This window comes from Pelodiscus sinensis, chromosome 2, assembly GCF_049634645.1.
Source record: "Pelodiscus sinensis isolate JC-2024 chromosome 2, ASM4963464v1, whole genome shotgun sequence".
Taxonomy (NCBI): domain Eukaryota; kingdom Metazoa; phylum Chordata; order Testudines; family Trionychidae; genus Pelodiscus; species Pelodiscus sinensis.
The window spans coordinates 91,432,389-91,446,178 of NC_134712.1; positions in this window are offsets into that span (position 1 = coordinate 91,432,389).

A 13,790-nucleotide genomic window follows, 5' to 3' on the forward strand; every position below is an offset into this window, starting at 1 on the left:
CATGAAATCTCTCAAATGCTTTGAATCCTTTTGAATTCATCCAAGCTTTTAAATAATCCAAACCTGGGACACTACAGGTTAAAGACAAGGAATATTAAGAGTAATGCCATTCAGTCTAGAGGGCTGATGCAAATTGTTTGTGCAATGCAAATTGTGTACCTTATTTTGGTTGAATTTCAAATTAGCATATTTTGAAATTTGGTGCATCTACACAGTGCCAAATTTCAAAATAACTATGTTATTTTGAGTCTTCCCTTAACTCTCATGGAATGAGAGTTACAAGGACACTGAAATAGTTTATCCACTATTTTGAGATCTCAAAATAGCTGGTACATCATAAAGATACTTTCAGTATCCCGAAATAGTCCCTCTGTGCAGACATAGCCTCTGAGATTACTTTCTTTTTGTTACAATTCAAGGTAGGTAAAATATTTGACTTGTTTTGTTTTGCTGCCAAGTCAAATACTGTTATCATTTATGCAGAGGTAAATCTGAAGGAACTCTGTTGGTTTCGATTCATTTTGCTTAGATGGGTGTCAGATCAAAATCTGGCCTATTGATTTTTAGGAACATTATTAAGGTTTATATTTTTCATCTTCTGACCATTTAACATCTGTATATGATAATGTATTTCCCCCTAAAACACATTAAGTATATTATTATTATTACTGGCACGAGTTATGAACACACTGTAATGTATTTTTAAGTTATTATTATATTTCAAGGAATAAAGAGGAAACGCATTTTTTAAAATATTTATTTACAGAACCTGAACAACTTCTGCAGTGTGGTTGATCAATTGTGTATAATGACCAGAACCAATACATATATTGTTTTCTAAAAGGAACAGATTATAAGCATTTCAGAAAAAGGACTATCTTTAGTTCTTTCTGTCAGGTGACTGAATACTCTAGGTACTTAAAAATGCATTCAGAGGTTTAGAACAAAATTCCATTGGGATAATCAATTGTGTACTTCATTGAAAGAAATAATAGATTAGAGAAGATTAGAGTGGATTAGTTAATATTATATTTGATTATTAATATTCATTGACTGAAAAATAACTTAAATGAGGTTGGATACAATTTTTCAGGCCTTCCTTGAAAAAAAATTAACATGAAAATAAGGTCTCACTATGTAAGGCAAGAGGAATGAATTCAATTGTAGCTGTGACTTTTTTTTAATATAGGGACACAAATTAAAACAATCAGTGTTAATTTTAGCTTGCATGACTGATATTCATGGTTTGTGGCAGGCATCCCAAGGTCTCACTGGCATTGGTAGCATTATGAGGCAAGTTTCACTAGTGTAATTAGATACAGATATACTTTGGCACAGAATGAGACTCCCATGGTGGCTTCTTCTACTTCATTGTTTTAGCTAAATGTGTCATTCAGACAATGCCAGAGAAATCCCACTCTATTCATGTCCAAGTTTCCCATTTATTGCCTACTATATATCCCAGACTAATGGTACATGCTAAATCATATTTGAAGTGATCTGCAGTTGTACTGTAGTTCTGTCAGTTTAGCCTTAAATTTTATTCTCTATATAAAAAGTCAGAGGACGACACATACCTCATTGCCTTACAATATGCTGTGGCATTATTGTAAGAGGACAATAAGAAGGCAATAGCTTTTATAGAATGGAAATGTAGCATTATGACAAACAGTACAAAAACCACATTGGTCAAGCATTGATTATGCCTACAAAAGTAGTTAGTACTTACTACAGAGCGAGAAGGACATTTAGGAAATAATCTTAGGAACAGGTGGACCAATTGAAATACATGACTATGAGGTTGAAACTGAGATTTTTATTTATTTTTTATTTTTTTATGTATTTATTTTGCATGAAGTAGGAGGACTGAAGCAAATGAGGAAGAAACAGGACTGTGCACATGCACTAGGGCAGAAAACACTGCCATATGCAGGAGAATATTGTTAATGTCTTATGTGTTATGTAATCAAGGATGGATAAATCTCAGAATGTTTTATTTGGATGTACATTTGTGACCCACCTTCCTCCTTCATCTTTCCTAGGGGGATCCCTCATAATGGTGGCAATAATAGTGTTTCATCCAGAAACTAGGAGATTACAGAGAAGGCTGAAGGTTCAAATTCCACAAGGTATTAGAATCTTTGAATCACCATCAGCTCTCTTTGTATGTGTGTTTGTATTTTATATATATTATATATGAACCACCATTTTTATTCCCTAGTACAATTGTATATGCTACAGCATTTGGAAATAAAATTACAGTCTCTTTCCCCTAACAGCACATTCTCCTTAAAAATGACAAGTTTTATGCCAGCCATGGCATTAATTTTTATTTTCTTGTGTTGCTACAGAAGACTTTCTTCAACACATCATGCAAGTCAAACACTAGCAATAACATGGGCTGTGCTTTTACATATATTTTTGAGCCTCTTTGATGTTTTCAAAAACATTGTCTCTTTTGAAAACTTTACCTTTGCCTTTTTGCATTCACTTTTCAAAGAATAGGCTCTGTGTCAGAAAAAATCTTACATGATCAGAAACTGTTCATTAACATGTATTGTGTAGTAGCTATTCTCTAAGGCTGTGTCTAGACTGCCCAGTTTTTCCAGAAAATCAGCCGCTTTTCTGGAAAAAACTTGCCAGCTGTCTACACTGGCCACTTGAATTTCCGCAAAAGCACTGACTTCCTACTGTAAGAAATCAGTGCTTCTTGTGGAAATACTATTCTGCTCCTGTTCAGGCAAAAGTCCCTTTTGCTCAACGCTTTTGCGCAAAAGGTCCAGTGTAGACAGCTCAGATTTGTTTTCTGCAAAAAAGCACCGATCACGAAAATGGTGATCAGGGATTTTTTGCGGAAAAGCACGTCTAGATTGGCACGGATGCTTTTCCGCAAAAAGTACTTTTGCAGAAAAGCGTCCGTGCCAATCTAGATGCTCTGTTCTGAAAATGCTTTTAACGAAAAACTTTTCCATTAAAAGCATTTCCGGAAAATCATGCCAATCTAGACGCAGCCTAAATGTTTGTATTGACCAAACAAGAATAAAAATGACTAATCTTTTTAGAAAATAAAATAATGCAAGGCAGTTTTCTTTAAAAAAGGGGAGGGAGCTAGTTTACCATTTCAGGATTAACTGTGATGTACTTGTTGAAATTTCACCAGTCCATTGTTGTCAATATTTCTTGGTCAACTTAAGATGGAAAGCCATGTAACTATGTATTTCATTAGACATTACTGAAAGCCACTTATGTGCCATATTCAGCCCTTTGTGTGAGTTCAAATCCATTGACTAAAATAGGTCACAAGTGCTCACACTAGAAATTACGTGAAGCAGTGTACCGAGTGTAAAGCCCCTCTTTTCTTTCACAAGCTGTGAAACCAAACACATTACTAGTTTTATATAAGGGCAAAAGGATATTAGTCTCTTTCAAGATGTCTCTTCAAAGTATGTAATTATTTTAGCCATCATTCAGTCACATTTTAGTGAACTGAATTAGGGACCACCAAATATATGCACAATCATCTTAGATCCAGTGTGGAGCCTTCCAGGTTTTGACTATGAGTGGTCAAATACAGTTGGGTATAATTTAAAGAAGAGTGACATGTTATTCTGTTCAGCAAAAACAACAAGGAGTCTGGTGGCACTTTAAAAACTAACAAAGGTATTAGGGTATTATGCTCTAATAATTCTGCTACTCTTTAAAGTGCCACTGGACTCCTTTTTGCTCTAAAATATGATAGGTGTTTCTCTCTATTAATTCACTGTATCTAGCACAACTATGAATACCCAAAGGGGGAAGAGAGAACTCTTGGTCACTGTCCCTACTTGGATATCCAGGAGCAACCTGTGTAGTCACACCTTCAGTGAGGATGCCAAAATTCAAGTTATGTTGATCTCTCTGCTTATTCCCCACAGCATTATTCTACAGATCTCTCTGTCTTTTCCAGATTAAGTGGCAACTGGCTAACTCCAATCTAAACCCTAAATGTGTTAGCTAGCATGCATATACATTTGATTGGTCTGGCCAGGTCACATATGGAGGAGATGTAAAGCTGGGTGTCATTAGTATAGGGAATGCATTGCAGTCCTAGTCCCCTCATTCACCTTCCATATACACATTGGCAAAGAGGCATGAATACCAATCTCCCTAAGGTACTCTTCAAGAAAGAACTCTAAGGACATAAGAACTACTGACCACAACTAATCTTTGGGTTCTCAGAGATAAATAAGTACAGAGTTACTCAGGAACAACTACACTGGTCCTGCTAGGATCTACAAGTAGAATCAAGAATATCTCATGGTCAACAGTATCAGTGGTGGCTAACAAATCTAAAAGAATTGGCACAGGCAGTTGGTTTTCATTGGTTGTTAGGAGGAAGTCAGCTAATGCATGTAATGCTATTTCTAGCCATTAGGGAGTCCTACAACTCAAAATGATTGGACTCAGAGAAATCAGAAAGAATAAAACAACTTCCCAATGAACTTCCTCATAACTGAATGAGATAACAATCAATATTAGAATAAACTGTCAGCTACCTATGATTGATTTCTTAAGCACTAGCTTCAACAGTTCCTAGCATAATGTACTTATTCCTTACTAATAAGGAAACTGACAATCAATAATAGACCTAATATATTTTCTGGCAAGTTAAGATAATTGAGAAAGAACAATGGGTCAGTTTCAGAATTTAGCACAAATCACCTTTTGCTTCCCTACCTCTTCAGTGCACTATTGGCTGACTAACACAGAAAGTTCAGTGCTCACCCCTGTCAAGACATTCTTCTGTTTCTTCAGTGGCGAACAGCTTAGTCTGAATCCAAGCAATTTCATCTGCAGAATATTATTAAAATTGATGAAGGTTTCCCTGCTGATTAAATCCTTGACCTTTTTTTGCAAGAGACTACAGCAAGAATATCAATAAAAAAGCAATACCACAAGGAGAATTTAGTCACTCATTTTAGATTTTCTAAAAGCACGATAAAAAAACCCTTTTCAGCATCAACAGAAATGTTTCTTTGAAAAGAAGATAAAAAGGGTACAGAGAATATATTTTAAACATTTTTCCTTTTTTCCTCTAAACCCAAAATTGCCATGCTCTGCTAATGTACAGGAAATAGAATATAGAACTAATACAATATAAACATGGCAAGCTTGCTTTTCAAAATTCAAGTTCAATAAAATACTAATAGTAAACAGGGGTATTAAGTAAATGAGACGATTCACATTAGACTTTTTTCAATTGTAGTTTCAAGTATGTAGATAAAGAAGACTATACTTTTAATGTGACAGTCTCTAATATATGCAATGTAGGTGTAGCTGGACCACTCCTAGGATAATAGGGAGACAAGGTGGATGAGGTAATATCTTTTACTGAACCAACTTCTGTTCATGAGAGATAGTCTCTAACATCAGACTTGTTCATATTAGTTTTGGTTTTGTCAAATTCTTTATTAAGGCCTGGATAGAAAGTACCAAGACATTACTTATAGGCCACTGACCAACTTTCAGAAGATGACTTTCACTCACTACCATAGCTCATTCTCTGTCCCTGAGCCTTCCAATTCCAATGTCAGCACATTTCCAATCAAGATGCATGCAACCAAAGGCAATAGAATGCACAGTGATTTGTTAAATATGTCCTACAGGAAGACATTACAGTGCCATCATTGCACGTTTCTTCTACATTACTCATGCAGCATTATGTTTATAAATTATACTGTCATCATGGACATTTTCCATGCACTTTGTTTGTCCTTGCAGTCTTAGAAACATGCACTATAAGTCAAAGCTGTAGGAAACATCCTATCAGGTCACCCAGTACTAAACAGATGTTTATATAATTTATGATAATCATTTGCTTTATTCGACTAAACATTGGTAATAGATTGAAGAAAATGTTATTAAGCAATCTCACTAATGCACTCTAATTTTATTGATAGTGTTCAAAATTTTAAATTGTATTTTTAAATGATTTCTTTCAGATAAGTTTGTCTTCTTCTATACACAAAAGTGGATGGCTGAAGTAATATTTTTAATGATTTATAAATTCAAATATATGATATAATTTATGGACATAAATTTCACAGTAGCTTTAATTATCTATTTAGGAAATGAGCACTACTTCTTGGCTTCTAATCATTCATCATGTACCACAAAGTTTCATTTTTAGTGTTTTCTTTTCTAACCTAGACAACAAGTTTTAAAATCAGATAAAACAGCACTAATATGAAGGAAACAATTTTTCTAGGAAGTAAATAGGAATTTTTAACCTTTAACAGCTTCAAAGCCATAAACTAATATAACATCTAATGTATAGTTTGGAAAATTACTTACAACTGCAAATGACTACTGTTATCTGAAATATTTGGAACACAACTAGAACTCTTACACTGCAGTTCTTATAAGAAGCACATGAGATCTTTTCAGAGTAATAGGCAAAATGCTGTGTTTAGTAAGAATGCAATGGTAAAGCAGCCAGCATATGCTCTCGCTCTCTCTCACGTGTGTACACACACACACACACACACACACACACACACACACCCTACCAATTTTGCTCATGATACCATCTACATGTTTTGGTAAAATAAAGGGGAAAAATATGTACCATTTTAAAGACTAACAAGATAGTTTATTAGGCGATGAACTTTTGTGGGGCAATCACCTAATAAACTATTGTGTTAGTCTTTAAAGTGCTTCATTTTTCCCCTTTTGTTTTACCAAGATCAGACTAACAGGGCTACCTCTCTATTACTTAACTACTATTTTGTTAGTCTATAAAGTGCTAGCAGACCATTTGTCGCTTTTTAAGTTAATTTTGTTATAGTTACCAGTCTGTTGTTTAAATCAGACCACTGGCCAGGGTAGCTGAGCAGGGAGCAGCAGGTTGGATCAAGTTGGTTCAATGCTCCATGATCTTGGAAGGATGGGAACCAAAAATTATAGCAAGTCCTTTTTATAGCAGTTTTCCTGCATTGGATTCCATGAGTTTTGCACGTTCATGCTGTAATCAATTGCTATTTGACCAGTGCTTGTTTTCTTAAGTTGTTCTTCTCATATCACAATTACTTTGCCCCAATTGATAGGTGCATGCCTCATCTTTTAGAGTACTCAATCTGCCCTTCATCTGTAAGCATCTCAATAGGGACATTCAGCAATCTCCTGGCACTTTTATGTCTATTGCTGGATTCTCCCTAGAACTGCGGTCTGGTGAAAGCCTTCACACCTATCTTCTAACACACATTCCTCATTCTTCACTCACACAAATATTAGATAGTTGCTTCAGTAAAAACAGATCTCGTACAAAAAAACATTCTTACACTCAGGATTTTTTTAAAATTTAAAACTTTAAAAGGGTGACAATAGAGACAAATAGATCCTTTTGTTCTATTCCTGTTTTAATATTAACAACAAACAGAAACAGCCTGCTTAATGGATCTTTGCCAACAGCTGTTACTTTTTGCAAGTCAGAAAGGATGGCTGGTAAGGTACACTCAGGCACATTACATTGCATAAAGCTGCATTTAAGCTACATGGCTTCAACACAACACACAACTCATAGACATTAATACCATATTTAGTCAAAAGCATTTAGTCAAAAAATTTACAAGTCTCTCAAGAAATCTTGGTGCCAGTTTGAAAGTAGGCAGGCCAAGTAAAACACAAAGGCCAATATGTGGCATGCCATTAAAAAGATGAAACATTCAGCTTTATACATGGTTTCACATTGCAATCAAGTAACACAATGTTGATGAAATTAGTTATAAGATTTTCGGTCTATTAAATGTAAGATATGTTTGAGGCACTGGCTATGTTTTAAATCTAACCATACTCTGAATATTTGAAGAATTTGATTTCCTATCTGAAATTCATAGTTCACACCCATCTATAATGAGTCCCTGAATTCCAAAGGAAAATTCAAGGAGTTCTAACAAAATTCCTGCAGAAAGCTTATTTAGTGACTTTCACAGAGCACTACTCAATGTAATAAATCTTACCTTCATAATTTGGAGTGGGAGAAGCGTTGACTCTAGCCAAAACCTTGCAGCTAAATCTCTTGTTTGAATAAATCTAAATAGTGAAGTGAATATCTAAATGAATATAAAAAAGGAGTATCCAACATTGGAGGCATAGCATTTAATTTATAGATTACAATTGGTCAATACTTCAAGCTCTGGGACATGAATATAAAGAACACCAGTTAATGGAGGCTGTCCATGAAAAGAACTGAGTCCATGCCCATACCAGTGGGTTCCTGGCTTGCCCTGCCCAATTTGGAAGGGCTGAAGGAGACTTCTTTAAGCTCTGTGTCTGAAAATGGCATGAGCCTTGCAGGTGTGTTCCACCAATCTGTTCATTGATGTTGAATGCTCAAGACTAGAGGTTATAATCATGACTATACCGGCAAGGGGAACATACTGCTTGCTCCAGACTGTTTTCAGGGCATATTAAAGACATACATGCTGTAGTTAATGTAAGAAGATATATATGAAAAAGAAAATGCCATGATACTTTGAGAAAGGATATGCCAGTGAAGGACTCAGTAATACAAGTCCTACTGAACTTCTCCCTATTTCTGTTGTAATAAAGATTTTATTTTTAGAAACATGACAATTGCATACGTTGCTGGTAAACGTCATATATCCTCTTCACAGAGCCCCCAAGACCAAGAAACTCCTTAGACTATGACAACCCTCCCTCTACAAGCCCTCATATTCATACTCCTTTGTGGCTCATCTCTGTGGTTACCTAGGGGATAATGGAGTAGTACCTTGGCATTCTCACATTCCATCTACAGGGAACCAAATTAAAAGTTTGACTTCTACCACAGTAAAGAAATAAGTTGTCCTTTTCTGGTACCTATATATGCGAACCCTTCCAAAACATTATACACCTGGAAGCAATGTGCCATAAATAATGGTATTAGAATAGCAGCGGGGGAGGAAGGGGACTACAGGTTATGATACAGCAACATGTACAAAAGTTTCTCTCTGATAAATTCCTTTATTTTTAAGGAATTAAAATAGCAATGTTAAAAACATACGCTTTTTTGCTGCAGTGTGAGGCAGAGTTTTCATCTGAGAGCCAGGTAAAAAATTTGTAAAAAGACATTACCCCAAAACACTGTTTTACAAATCCTGATGGATTACAGTAGGAACACATGCAAGAGGACATCAATAAACCAAGAAGAATGATATTCATAAGCCTTTCAAGTTGAATTCATTTTCAATGAGTCCTTCTCATTTTTACTGACGATTTCAGACCATTTGGAACAATTTCAGATTGGCAGCAAAATGATTCATGATCATTTGTAGGCCTTTCACAAAAACTAGGGTGTTCATAGTGTGATCAGAACTGTCCCTGCTGGAGAGACTTTTTATACCTCATGCAATTTGTTCCTTGCTCTCATAATTTGTTGGACATTTTCCAGATTTCTTCACTTTTTCTGCTTCCTATACAAGAGACAGAAAAGCTCAGGAATATATACATTGACAGGGGAAGAGGCAGAGGGATGGAAGAAGAAATTATGTTTAATGGTTGTATCATGAAAAAGTACAAGTATGAAAAATACTGAGAATACTTAGCAACAGTTTAGTTACAAAATTCTTGGCCTAGTTCCATACCACATTCACCTCTGTAGCACTTTATGGAATCAATATTCACATCTTTGAGATGTGAGGTATTATCTCATTTTACAGATGGTAAACCAAAGGAAGGATAAATGAGCTACAGAGAAGGTGTAAAAGCTAGGAGTAGGAATTCTCCCTACCCTCAATCCTGAAATATTATTCCTACAGCTTGATAGGTTTTTTCACCTCTATAAGTCTTAGCAGTCGCTCTTCCGAAACCATGAACAGCTTGTGTATAAAATTTAAACTATTTTTATTTAAACAACACTTCATATATCCTGTTGTAAGATGCAGTCTGCTACAGTCTGTTCTGCTCCCTGAAGTCTAGAATGCTACCTTACAAAAAGTAGGGAGAAGATCTCTGATCTCTGTAGACACCCCTCTCCAGCCATAAAAACGGCAACAGTTTCCATTTACCTCTTTCCACAAGTCCACTTACTCCCATTTTGGGGACCAAACACATTGCCCCTTGTTCCATACAGAGTAACAGGATTACTCTACTCTATTTGAGAGACTTAACCAGTTAGCAGAGTACTAATATATGTGGCACATCATATCTGAGTGCCTGCAAATGTTTCTCAGATACAGAGCGGGAAAAGAATTGACAGAGTTTTTGTGAATTCCACAAAGCTAAGTACCACAAACAAATAGTCTCACCACTGTTGTTATACCTATTTGAGAGATAGAATATATCCATCTTCATTTGATCCTTGGCCTATTTGCTGACCGTAAACAAAGATGACAATTACTGAAATTTAGGATAGAAAGTTTTATAGTGTAAACATGTATCACTCTGTCTAGACCGTAGTAGACAGTCAGCTGTTTCTTCATGGCTCCAGCATCTTTTCCAACATGAGACAAAAGGATTTACTACTGACACCCGAGAAGGAGGAGTAGGGGTAGAACTAGGCCATTTCAGAGGCTCTTCTTCCCAATCTCCTTTCCCAGTTAGTTCAGCCAATTTTAGAGTGGCAGCCACAAGTTTTTACCCACTTTATAGCATCAGAGGTCTCCAGTGGACTACTCATCACAAGAGCATTTGCAGGCACTAAACTTGGGTAAATCTAACACAGTAGCAGTTTGATTTTTCAAGAACTGAGTCCTAAATTCTATTTCAAGGTTAGTTAGAACATAAAAATGTCCATACTGGGTCAAACCAAAGGGCCATCTATCCCCACCACCTGTCTTCTGACAGTGGTCAATGCCAGGGGCCCCAAAAGAGAATGAAGAGAAAGGTCTACATTCCCTTCTGCCCATTCCAAGGTGTCAAGGCTAGGAACACCATCCCTGCCCATTCTGGCTACTAGCCACTGATGGAAATTCATTTCTAAAAGGAAGTCTGTATTTTTCTAATAATTTCTATGGAGGTCATCACTGTGTACCTGGAAACACATTTGGAAGTAATAATCTAGTCTTGTAACATACTCACCCTTTAACCATGCTAGTTATGTTAAAAGTTCTTATTCAAACCAGCAATTCTAGACTTAGTGAATGATTAGTTGTGGCCAGACAGCCCGCCTCCATATCATCCATCTTATTTGCCTTCCTGAAGCATACAGGACAGAGAAGGAGCAATAAAATCAGCATAGTCTATGCTGGCTCATCTGATCCTGAGAAGCTGAAACATAGATATGAGGAGAGATCAGGATATGTGAGACTGCCACCGGCTGGCACCTATGTTGATTCGAACACACACACAGTCCCTGAGAGGAATTTCCCACTGAGAAAACAATGTCCTGTACTTCCAATTTAATCACCTCAATTCTCTCTTACAAGTGTAAATTAAGTTCACAACTCCCTTGTAAGAACTGGTCTCACAGCAGACAGACCAGTATCAATTGGCATTACAGATAAGAAAGAGAAATACGTGACCCCATGGGTATATAAAAGATGGGCCCAGCACACACTCACTTGGAGTGTCATTCTACCCTCTACCTGCTGGTCGGGTTAGGTGTTTGACCTCCCGAGGTTCTATGGGGACGCCCACCTCGTATTTTCGTCTTTCCTAGGAATTGAGGGACCGGCCCTGGCTTGACATGCTGGAGTCGAGAGGCACAGAAGGGGGTAAAAATGGTACCTGGATGTGGTCCTCTGTCTTAAGTGTACACATAGAAAGAGTAAGCTGTTACTTGGTACCATTATTTCTATTTTTCTATCTTTATCTTCTTTGTAACCATTTTTAAGACCTATATTTTGCTAATAGTTAAGAAATAGAACAATAGCCATTGCAACCATATGATTTATAAGCTTCCTCAAATAAACCTGTAACTGTTTAAGCTTTAACCTGCCTCCTTCAGTTGCTGTAACAGAACCAAGCACAATTTAAAAGAACTTCAGCCGGTCTAAAGGGACAGTTATAGGAAGAGCGTGGGCGTTTGGATCTGTGTCACTCCCAGGTGACAGGATCCACTGGGGCATCTTTCAGTCTTTCCTCAAGGCTGCCCGCTGCGAAGGAATTATGAAATTCTAGCAGCTGAAATCTAAGATGTAATAAGCTCTTCCTATATAACGGGGCGTCTGTTGGCCTGCTGGCCACCCTCTGCGATGGGACCCCGGTCCTAGCAGTAAAGGCACGGATGTTAAACCTTTTCTCGGAAACATACACACACACACTGCCCTGACCGTCGGCTGACATTAGTGATCTAAAATGATCATGGAATTAGTTTAGCAAAGCCTTTGAGCAGATGCTTAAGCTTTAAATTCAGTGGGACTTCAGCAAATGATTAAATGTTTTGTTCAATCAAGAATCATATCATGTGTGGCTACTTATATGTAGCACCCTCAGGACCTGAGTGGTCCAGAAGGAGGAATTTTGTTGGATCAGGGGAGGTCATTTCTGGCCCCCTTGCCACTAGCTGTCCAGGCCAGCTCTGCTCCTGTCCTGGCCTCCAGTCTGGCTCCCCACTTACCACCAGCCCCATCACCCTGCTACCACAGCCCATGGTCTCATCTCTGGAGTTCCCAGTTCTACTACGGCAGACTTCTGCCCTGCCACCAGAGCTCCTGGTCCCACCAGCAGCTTTGCTGTGGCAGCACCAAATCCACCAGCCCACAGTCCTACCGCTGGTGCTCCCACTCCCCTCCCATGGCAGACCACCGCTAAGCCATCAGGGTTCCTTGAAATAAGCCATTCTTCCTGAAAATAAGCAGCAGAACAGCTCTTACACAAGAGGGGGTTTTTGTGCGAGAAGTGTGACAGATTTCTGTTACCAATCTGCCTGAGGTGTTAGGTGATCAGGCTGAAGCCACTGGATCGTTAAGGGAGAAGATGATGGAAATGTCTAAGTTTTAAAACTTTCCCAAAACGCACTGGCTAGACTCTGTTGTCCTCTTTGTTTTTCTCCGTTCTGGCCTTTGCAAATGTCTAAGTTTTAAAGCTTTATTGATAAAATAATAAAATAACAGCAGAGAGTGATGGGTGCTTCCCATGTCACTCAGAGGAAGGAAGAAAGCGTTAGTGCCCAGAGCCCTAACCCACTTTCATACTCACACTCACCACCTGAGGCGGTCCAGGCCTGGGTGTAATGTAAGAAGAAGAAGAAGGGGAAGGGTAGACGGGAGTTTGGTCCAGTGTGCACAGGTCATCAGGGACAGCTGTGATCTCCAGATTGCTCCAGATCTCATGAGAGTTTTAAGTTCCGGGCTCCTTTGGGGGTGTTCCATTCCACAACCTCTGTTACTGGTGCTCTTTGTGCCAGTCCAGACCAGTTTTCTGTGGTCTCCTTGACTTTCCCAAAACGCACTGGCTAGACTCTGTTGTCCTCTTTGTTTTTCTCTGTTCTGGCCTTTGCTTGTCTCACTTGTTATGGGCTGGCTCTGCAGGTCTGTTCCATTGAATCTGTCTCTCTCACAGCAGATCAGTGGATTCAAGGCCCCCCTCTTTCTTGGCTGGCAGCCGAGAGTCAGATGTGTGCTGTGGCCTTAAGCTGGCTGGAGTCAGCATCTTATCTTCCGGCCTAGCAGGAGCGTGGAGTTAACCCATTCTCTACTCTCTTCATCTCCCCCTCCTCCCTCTTGGCTTCTCGCGACCTGCAAAGGAATCCTTCATTCATTCCACACACACACCTTTGACCCTTCCCAAAATGCCCTGCAATGCTTGCAACAGCATTAGCAATATACAATGCTGACCTGCCTCTCTGGGGTACCCCCTGAGGGAGGGGG